The following is a 9,720-nucleotide window of genomic DNA, read 5'->3' as shown; positions in this document are numbered from 1 at the left end:
CCCTGGATATATATATATATATATATATATATATATATATATATATATATATATATATTGTAGGAGCACAGCTGATCAATACTGAATAGATTTGGGAAAAAATATCTCATTAAACATTTTATTGATTTGTACCGCACAAACAACAGGAAGACAATATTTTATAGGTTTAAGACATTTTCTTTGCCGTTTATCTTACCTGCCATTTGTAAAAGTCACTCCCTCTTCTCCTATTCTTCTTTGTGTTTGATTGAAGACTCCAGCCGCCATGAGGAGAGACAGATTACCTCATTTATCTGGGCAATAAAAACTTAAACAGATACATAAATAAATACAGCTGAATGAAATTCCAATGTAATCAGAAAATAAACATATTCATCATATCAGTTTATGAGATGGTGGGTAGGTTTTTCAGTCGGTTTTAGCATTCATGAAGATACACTTTGTTAGATGCTGTTTAGCTTTGCCAGTCCAGAATCTTTTTGTAAACAATTTAATCAACTCACAGTCGATGGAAATGCGGTAAAAAGAAAAGTTTCCTCGATGGTCATGACAAAAAATGAGAAGAATGAGCTCAGAAAGGAAAAAGGAACTGGTATCTCCTAAATACAGAAATATCGTATGCCCTACCTGCACATTAGATATGAACAAGCAAATTACAATCAATCGATAGGTTGGTATGGGTTGACTTCAAGGTCTATATATGTCTTGCCTCCATAGAAAAGTCTTTGTATTTCTTTCTTTTAAAACAATGTTTAGAGAAATCTAGAAATGTCACAATCAAGGCTAAAAATCATCTAAAGGCCAGAACACACCGGTTATGTATGACTTTTTAATCTCTGATCCGATTTTTTTCCATGTCACGCTGACTGCGCATAGAGTGTCTCAATAAGGAGCTCAGTTACCCGCAGGGTAGGCAGATCTCCGCAGATTTTATTTCTCTCAGTGGCACAACATTTGTAACTATTTCCCACCTTTGCCTTGGACAGATTATGAAACGTTATAAAAAAAAATAAAAAGAACAACAGCGCATTAAAGCAAAGCCCCACTCAAAGAGCCTGCACAGTGAACAGATAGAGAATGTTCATATGCCTATATCAAAAACATATTAAGATCTATGACTAACAAAAATAAAAACTGCAATACACGCTGTGAGACAGTTTATATGCTGACTAAGGCAGAGAAAGATGATTCTCAGAGAGAGAGCTGTGAAGTTTATCAAAGTTTTTCTTACTTTTTTCATAAAGAGGTGAGAGAAACAGCGTGCTTACCTGCTCTGCCTGCCCGTTATTTTGTTTTTAGTGAGGCTTTAAGAGGATCACTATTTTACCTTTTTTTTTTTTCTCTGCCTGAAGTTACGTTTTTTTTGACAGGATTAAATACTGCACTTTCTGTCTCTTGTTGTTTTTGCAAGACTCTAAGAGGATCACTACTTTATCCACATCTTGTCAACAATGGGTGGTTAGGTTACTTAAGGACCCAGATGCAGAGCCGAGTGAAGCAGAGATAGTTCTGACAGATTTAATTGAAGAACAAGGAAACAGAGGTAAAAATCCAGAAATCTAACTAAAAAGTTTAACAAACCATAAACCATGGAGACATCAGGGGAAAAACGAGCCTGAGGAGCCACGGGGAGATGAGCTGAGTAGATGAGTACAGCATTGAGAAGGAACCAGCACTGAGTGACTGCAGAGGTGGAGTATTTAAGGAGAACAAAACAAAGGATGGACTAACGAGCTGAATGAGTAGCAGGTGTGGGTGGAACTGGCAAAAGGGAATCCAAGGGGAAAGAAAACAATCACAAGGGGGCAACAGAGAGTAACCAAAGAATGCTAGAATATCATGGAAAATAAAAACAACTGATAACAGAAAACTGAAAACTCAGAGTCACAACAAATGAGAACCCTAACATATCTGTCCTCATGAATTCCTATCATGGGTAAAGTAGTCTTTTTTTAATGTTTCATTCATTAATTTTGCACAAGTCTGTCCTTCATAGGCTACTATATTTGCGATGTGCGACTCCAAAACTGACTCTTTTCCCTTGAGATTATCAAATTTTATTTTGTATTGTCCCCAAAAGCGGATGTGTTTTACTTTGTATTTGCATCTGTCTTCCTGTCAGACCCATCAAATTCCCACTGAATTGCTGCATAATCTGACTAAAATAGACCTGGAGGTAATCTCATTTAGATCTACACAAGAACAATGTGATCATCCCCAATTGAGTTTCAATGAGGGTTAAATGTCATGACCTAATCCGACATGATTTACTGTTGAATCCGACGAAAAATGGATTCGGTGTGTTCCTGTCTGAAAAGTTCATAGTTACTAAAATGCATTTTGTATGTGGTGCTGTAACAGAATAACTAAAATAAGCCGAAAACCAAAGGGGCAATTGTGTCTACTGCAATTGTTGAGTTTGGAACCCGGGACATTATCAAAGACTAAGGCCATGAATGTGGGTATTGTGTTCTAACCTTGAAAATACTGCCAGACTCTGACGGTGCCTTTTTTAATAGTTTAGAAAGAAGAGCCTTTCTCTTTCAACTCTTCGAAGCAAGCTTCCTTCAGTACTTTTCTTTGTCCAACAAAGTACCTTACCATTTAAAAAGCTAAATAAAGCAGGTTTATTTCGAGATTGGACTCTTGGAGGTTTTTCTAGCTTCTCTTAGCATTACATGGTCATAACCTTGGGTCAAGGCTCACTTCAGAGAAGATTAAAGCTGCTTTAAATGTTTTCACATGAATTATCCTTCTCTCAGTAAAATGACTTCAAACTGATAATGAGGAGAAAAATCCTACTTTTCTGAGAATCATAGTATATTCTTAGAATGCATTTATTTATATTACACAACACTATTGTTGTGAAGTATTTGCACTCACAAAGTATCACCATTTGGATACTTTGCAACTATGTCATAATCTTTAGTAACATACTATAGTAAGAACTTATATAAGGCTGCCATAAAACTAAGCCATAAAACAGCTAATTCTTATTGATCCTCCTCATCCATGTCTACTAACAAACACACGCAAATGCTTTTTATTTTTGTTGGTTGGCTCTACTTTAATAAAATTAAATGGCTGTTTTTTTATCATGAAATGTTCTGCGGTAAGATCTAAATGGCCATTTAAGTCTGACAGATCAGCAGTCTTAAAATATATCTCTAGACTTAGCTGTCTTAAACCTCATAAAGCTTTATGTCCACATGCCTTCATGTCCTGAGCAACCAGTAAACATCATTACTGGAGACCTGGTACTCACATGTTGGCATTAATTGTCATCAATACGTGTTTTCCTGAGAGCGCCTTTAAATTGACTATAAAACACAGCTTCAATGAACAGATCCACAAATAATAGTAATGATGGGATTAAAGTCTCCATTGCTTTACACAAGGTTTTATCGGACAGATGGAATTACATTTAGATGTGTCGAGATCAGTAAGAGAAGACAATGAATCTTTTAAACTAAATTCCTGCTATTGCAGCACATATGCTTTTGGTTTAAATTAGATTTCATTTCACAACATGATTAAATAAATGATGGTGACAGTTGGTGGTAGCACTTTAAACAAATACCTTTTGCAGTTGATGAAAGAAGCATCAGTCATTGCATGTTGAATGAACGGTATGTAATCTGACATGTACTTCAGATTAGCAGATTATAGCTACAAAAAACAAGTTCATTACTAGTTTTAGAATAAAAAAAAAACAGTTTTAACTTGAGGAGAAAGCCAGCACTTTGCTGTCGAAACATGACTTGTTTGTGCCCGGTGGGTTAGAATCTGGTGCCAACCAATGTAAAAAGGAAATTTTTTTCACAGGCTGCTATAGAGCCCAGTGTCTCTTAGATTACATATGGTGGATATTAGTGACAGTTACCAATGTTACAAAACACATTTGAACCCCAACTGGAGTAATCTGAATAAGAGGTTGGCATGTGTAAGTTTCACTTTATGAATACATTTGGATTTTGTAGTCTTGCTAAACCCTTTCCATAATAATGGGACATGCCTGGAACACCTCCCGGGGGAGGCGACCAGGATGCATCCAGAACAGATGACTGAGCCACCTCAGCTGGCTCCTTTCAATGTGGAGGAGCAACAACTCTATTCCAAGCTCATCCCGGGTGACTGAGCTCCTTACCCGATCTCGAAGAGTGCGCCCAGCCACCCTGTGGAAACTCATTCAGCCATTTGTATTTGCGATCTTGTCCTATCAGTCATTACCCAAATCTCATGACCATAGGTGAGGTTGGGAACGTAGATCAATAGGTAAATCGAGAGCTTTGCCCCCCGACTGAGCTCCCTCTTCACTACGACAGTCCGATACAGTGTCCAGATCACTGCAGACGCTGCGCCGATCCGTCTATCGATCTCACGCTCCATCTGCCCCTCACTCGTGAACAAGACCCCAAGATACTTGAACTCCTCCACTTGAGACAAGGACTCTCCAATGATTGACTCCCCCCACCTGAAGAGGGGTGAGTCCGCCTTTCTCTGGTGGAGAACCGTTGCCTTGGATATAGAGGTGCTGATCCTCAACCTGGCCTCAACCTGGCTACTATGATAACTCATTTATGTGCCCACAACTAATCGAAACACATTCAGAAACATCTACATAAAAATAACTTTCTCCCTTTTCCCTATCCTCCTATGTTGGATTTATACCAATACCAAGTTCCTAGAACCTGATAAACTAAAAAAAAAAAAATGAAAGTTCACTTTGAAATTATGCTTCAGGTCTATTTATATTCTAGGAATTGTTTTTTGTATCAAGACATGTGGTGCAGCTGATCTGTAGCAAAGAAGTGTTGTTCTAATATGAATGTTTTCAACACAGAATAAATGTGCATCAGGAAATGCTACTAAGTTTGTTTATCTTATCCTGCTCTACATAATTTGCAGTTATAGCTGTGTCATACAGACGGTTTCTAAAGTCCATCAGCACCGAGGGAGTGTTGTTTTCTTCAGGCGGTGATGATTGCTGTTTTTCTTTTTACTGCAACAAAGATAAAGCCCCTGAAATTCTTCTTTCAGAGATATTACAGTTTGTCAGTGAGAAGCTGATTTAAATTCTGACAGAGTCTCCAACACTTATCCTGTTCCTGGGGACAAATCAAATATTAAAAGAAAGGTTTTTTTTAACAGGAATTCTGTTTGTCATGACCTGCTCATGATTAACATTGCTTATCAAGTGCTTTAGGAGGCAATCAAGGATACCTTTTGGCAGACACTGCTGAGGGGGAGATGTGCGCGAGCTTTATGGTATCAACCGTTTCCTAAAATAACCACTCATAATGATTGCACTGGTATATTAAAATTGTAAATGAACCATAATTAAAAGGGATATGGTTCTAGTATTCAGAGGAATAAAAGTCACAGATGTCAAAAAGAATGAATAAACCATTAAAAGCTGTGTCTCCGGTCATTTGGCAAATCATCAGTTCTGTGACTCTTTGCGGCAGCAGAAGGTGGGTGAAATTGGATGACAGCTCTGGATCATGCTCACGACAGTTGAATCATATCTCTTGTCCCCATTTGGCAGTATGCAGCAGCGTTTGGCCTGTCAGCAGGCCAAGTGTGTCTGTGCATACATGAGTAGTGGTCTGATATCCGCCAGTGGAAAATATGAGGAGACAGCTGTGCAACTTATTTATCTGCGTTGGTTTTCATAAATGCTGAAAGTAAAGTATGCAAGTTTGCTTGTACGTTGTATGTAAACTTTGGTTCACATCAAAGTTTGTATTAACATGCACAGAACTGGGCACTGAATAATTTGTGGATAAAAATGCAACAACTAATAAAGCCCAACTTGATTTTTAAATATATGATTGCTGGTTGTGCTGAGAGGCTGTGTAAGCATTTCTGGTGTGTGGATATTTCCTAGTAAAAATGATTGCCTTAACCCATCCTGTGAAAAAACATTGAATGACTACTGTTTACAAAATATTTTTAGCTGATAATGGAGCACAAACACAAAAAAGCAAGAGTTAGCAGACACAAAGTCCTTATAAAAATAGATAACATACACAAAAAATGTGAATGGCAGAAGACAGAAACCATGAAATAATCAAACAAAACAAAAAAGCAGAGAAATGCTTTAATTAGAGTCTGTGCATTCAATAACCTAATATGTACTATTTATGCAATCCAGCCCGGACATATTGTCGACTGCTAACACTGCATGAAACAAAGCAATAATTAAAATTCTCTACATGAGTACCAAACCCACAAGCAAACATTTCAAATCCTATTCATTTTTAGTGGGAGTGGCTTTTAAGGTGGAACATTTTGTCCTGTACAAAAAAGGGGTATTTAAAAACTTTCAGATATAAAAAAAGAGCTTGTGCGACTTGTGTATAACATCATTGTTGATTAGTATGATACAAGTTCTGAGTCTCATATGATAGAGTTGTAGATTTGGGTTTTTTCAGTCATTTCGCAACAAAAATCTGCTAAAGCAACTTTTTTTTTTTAACTCACTCTTTGCTTAATCAATTTGGATACAAAAAGTTTTGCGTGTGTCCCCAGATTTAATCATCACAAATGGTAATGATTAAACCATGAAATAACATATTAACATTATCTCTACATGCATTGAAATGATCAACTAGCTTCCTAGCTTCTAATGGTGAGTTAGTGACCAATAAAGCCTTTGTCACACTTTGGCAATTCAGCCAGCTTATGCCTGACCTACCAGAATCTTCAAAAATGCTGGAATATGCAAAACATTTGGGGTTATACATAGAGTATTCATAACGAGTCTAGAGCTTATGTCCAATGACAACCTAACTTATGCATAATGCAAGGCAGCATAATGCCCATGAAATGTCGCAAGCCAGTGTCACGGTGTGCAGTCTGCATAAAAAGATTTCTTTGACCGCGGTATTATCCTAGCTGCTGTTAATCGCCCACCACAAAAAGAAGAAGAAATAAATAAATAAAAAGAAATAATAAAGAAAGAAGGTTTGCTGTAGCAGCATTTCAGCGTAATGTCTGCTAGGAAGTTTTTAGGTAGTGGCCATGGGCATGAGGATCCTTCACACTCACATATGGCATAAGCCGGCATACCTTAAGTAATAAAAATTTCTCAACGTACTTTCCATATGTTAATGTGTGCCAGCGTGCTTCAGCTTGCTTCACGGTGCTCATAACTTATACAAAACATACCTATAAGTTATCCAACGTATCCCAACATTTTTGCTAGATTTTTCGTATGTCAGGCATGAGCTGGCAAAATCATCAAGGTGTGACAGGGGCTTAAGTTGGATGATCTGTTTTTTTTTTTTTTTTTTTTTTTTTAAGTTTAACGAGTTAACAGTTCATCAGATTTATGCTACTGCTGTAAGAGGGGACTAATCACAGTTATCATAGCAACATAAACTAGAAAAGGACTCGGAGTGTGTAGACCTTCGCCAAGCAACAAATTTTGCCCCATATTGTGACTTACACCTTTTACTAAAACACACTATCACTGCTGCCACCCTCTGGTTTGGGGGGGAACTGCTTGTTCCGCCAAATAATGATGAAGAATCCTTTCAGAAATTCCTCTATCTGGATTTTGATCTGGATCATCACCAAAATAGGATAGATTTTTTTTCCAGAGGCACACCACTGGTTTTGTAACTTTTCAAGTAATCCTGCGAAAAATCCTACAAACACAACCATAAATCATAGTTCCTTGGGTGAGAAAATAAAAACAGAACGATGGAGAAAATGGTAACAACATCTTTAATGAAGAACCTATACCATCTGTGTTAGTATAGGCTATGATGTGATCATCCTCAGCTTTGCATGGTTTTTGCTTAAGAGCAAAGATTACAATTGTTTATATTTTATCTATTGTTTCCAACAAAGAGACTGTTTCAGATGGGTGAGAAGAACCCCCCGTTTTCACTTCCATAGAACTGACCTACTTTAAGATCCATTTTTTTCTTTTTTATTAATTTGATATTTGGTCTTTTAAGTCAAATGAGCTCCTTTTCCTGCTCTTATGTTATCCAATGTTTTTATCTTTTTCAGCAGACCTTCACCTATGCTCAAGTACTAACTGAACCGCGATTAGATTTAATCAGCAAATTATTTATTTCTCAGGCCTATTATTGACTTATTACTGTAGGAGTTATAGGATAGCCGGCATTTGGCGTTGCAATATTTAAAAATCTGTGTCTCCTCACGCAGGTAGCGTCTTACTTTAAAGCAGGTATCCCCAAACTCGGTCCTCAAGGCCCCCTGTCCTGCAGGTTTTAGAGGTTTCTCTGCTTCAGCACAGCTGGTTATAATGATTGCAGTGACCAAAAGCCTGTTAATCAGCTTTCAATTAAAATCAGCTGTGCTGGAGCAAGGAAACCTCTAAAACCTGCAGGACAGGGGGCCATGAGGACCAAGTTTGGGGATGCCTGCTTTAAAGGATGTAGAAGCTGTTGTTTGTACTGCAGATGTCTGGATTTAAATCTTATTCGTTTTGTGCTGATTTACATCATCAGTCATCTTTGAATAGATTCCCATTCCTCTAAGTGGGAGCGGTAAGATTGCAGTTATAATTCACACAATAAGGAGATGCCATGGTTTTTTGTTGAAATAGTTGTGCTTAGTTTCAGGGGTTAAAAATGTTTTGTAAGAATGAATGTTAGAGGCATTACCTTTGCCGCAGTATTGCATCCCTTCAGGCAGACATGGAAGTACCCTCTACTGAAGATTTTATTTTGATCATGCTGCACTTTTCGTTATTAGCATTTTTCAACATTTTTACCTGTTTGTTGGTACAACGTAAAATTATAACTGCCCCATGCAAGCTCTTATTCTTAGTGAACTGGAAAAACAGAAGTGGACAGATAATTCAGTACTCACTTCATCTTGTGTGGAACATTACTATTAAAAGCACTTCAAAATTGACACAGCTGCCTAGAAGTGATTTAACAAGCTAAAGGGATGAACATTTATGAGGTAAGTCTGCAATGACTGAAAGGCAGATAAAAGGGAGGAACCTCATTTCTCTCCCTGCAAACAATATTTTTTGTAGGGCAGTTTAAAGAAGATGGAAAAACTTCTAAGGGCAAAAATCTATAGGCCTCGTTTAGAATATCTAATACTGAAGTCTATCTCAAAACTGACACTGAACAAGTAAAGCGTATTTGATAGTGTTTCATGAATTTTGTGGTTTTCTGTATTTTCCACAAAATATAGCACTAACAAACTTTAAAGCAAAGTGTTGGAGGGTTTATGATATGGGATTGTTTCCCAGCCATACATAGTTTTATTCATGCATTTCTTTCCAACAGAAAAAAAATATATGATAATGATGTTATCTCAGTTTCTGAACCAATCATAAATACATTTGCATTACTAACAATAGACAATGTGTCTAGCCATGCTGCGCTCCGCGTTTCCCTGGTCATCTAAGGCTGCTACTGTACACAAAACAAGACCCATTTGTAAAGATAAAGAATGATAGAGTGCAGAGTACATTTGTAAAAAATGTCTACAGTGACTGAACCAGTTTGATGCAGTGTATCACTGGTGTTTCTATAATACATCTAAGTAAATTAATTTCTTTTCATTTTACCAATATTTCTCCATCTCTATTACCATATGTGTGTGTCAACAGGGCTGAGGTAGGAGCAGCCATCTGCCTGTTAGAGCCAGATGCCCCTTAAGCTTGGAGCCAAACAGAGCCAGCGCTCCTTTACCAAAAGTAACAACACTGTCATTAGATAC

Source organism: Cyprinodon tularosa, unplaced genomic scaffold (assembly GCF_016077235.1).
Source record: "Cyprinodon tularosa strain WSP-4 unplaced genomic scaffold, ASM1607723v1 ctg488, whole genome shotgun sequence".
Taxonomy (NCBI): Eukaryota; Metazoa; Chordata; class Actinopteri; order Cyprinodontiformes; family Cyprinodontidae; genus Cyprinodon; species Cyprinodon tularosa.
Note: the sequence above shows the minus strand (reverse complement) of the source record.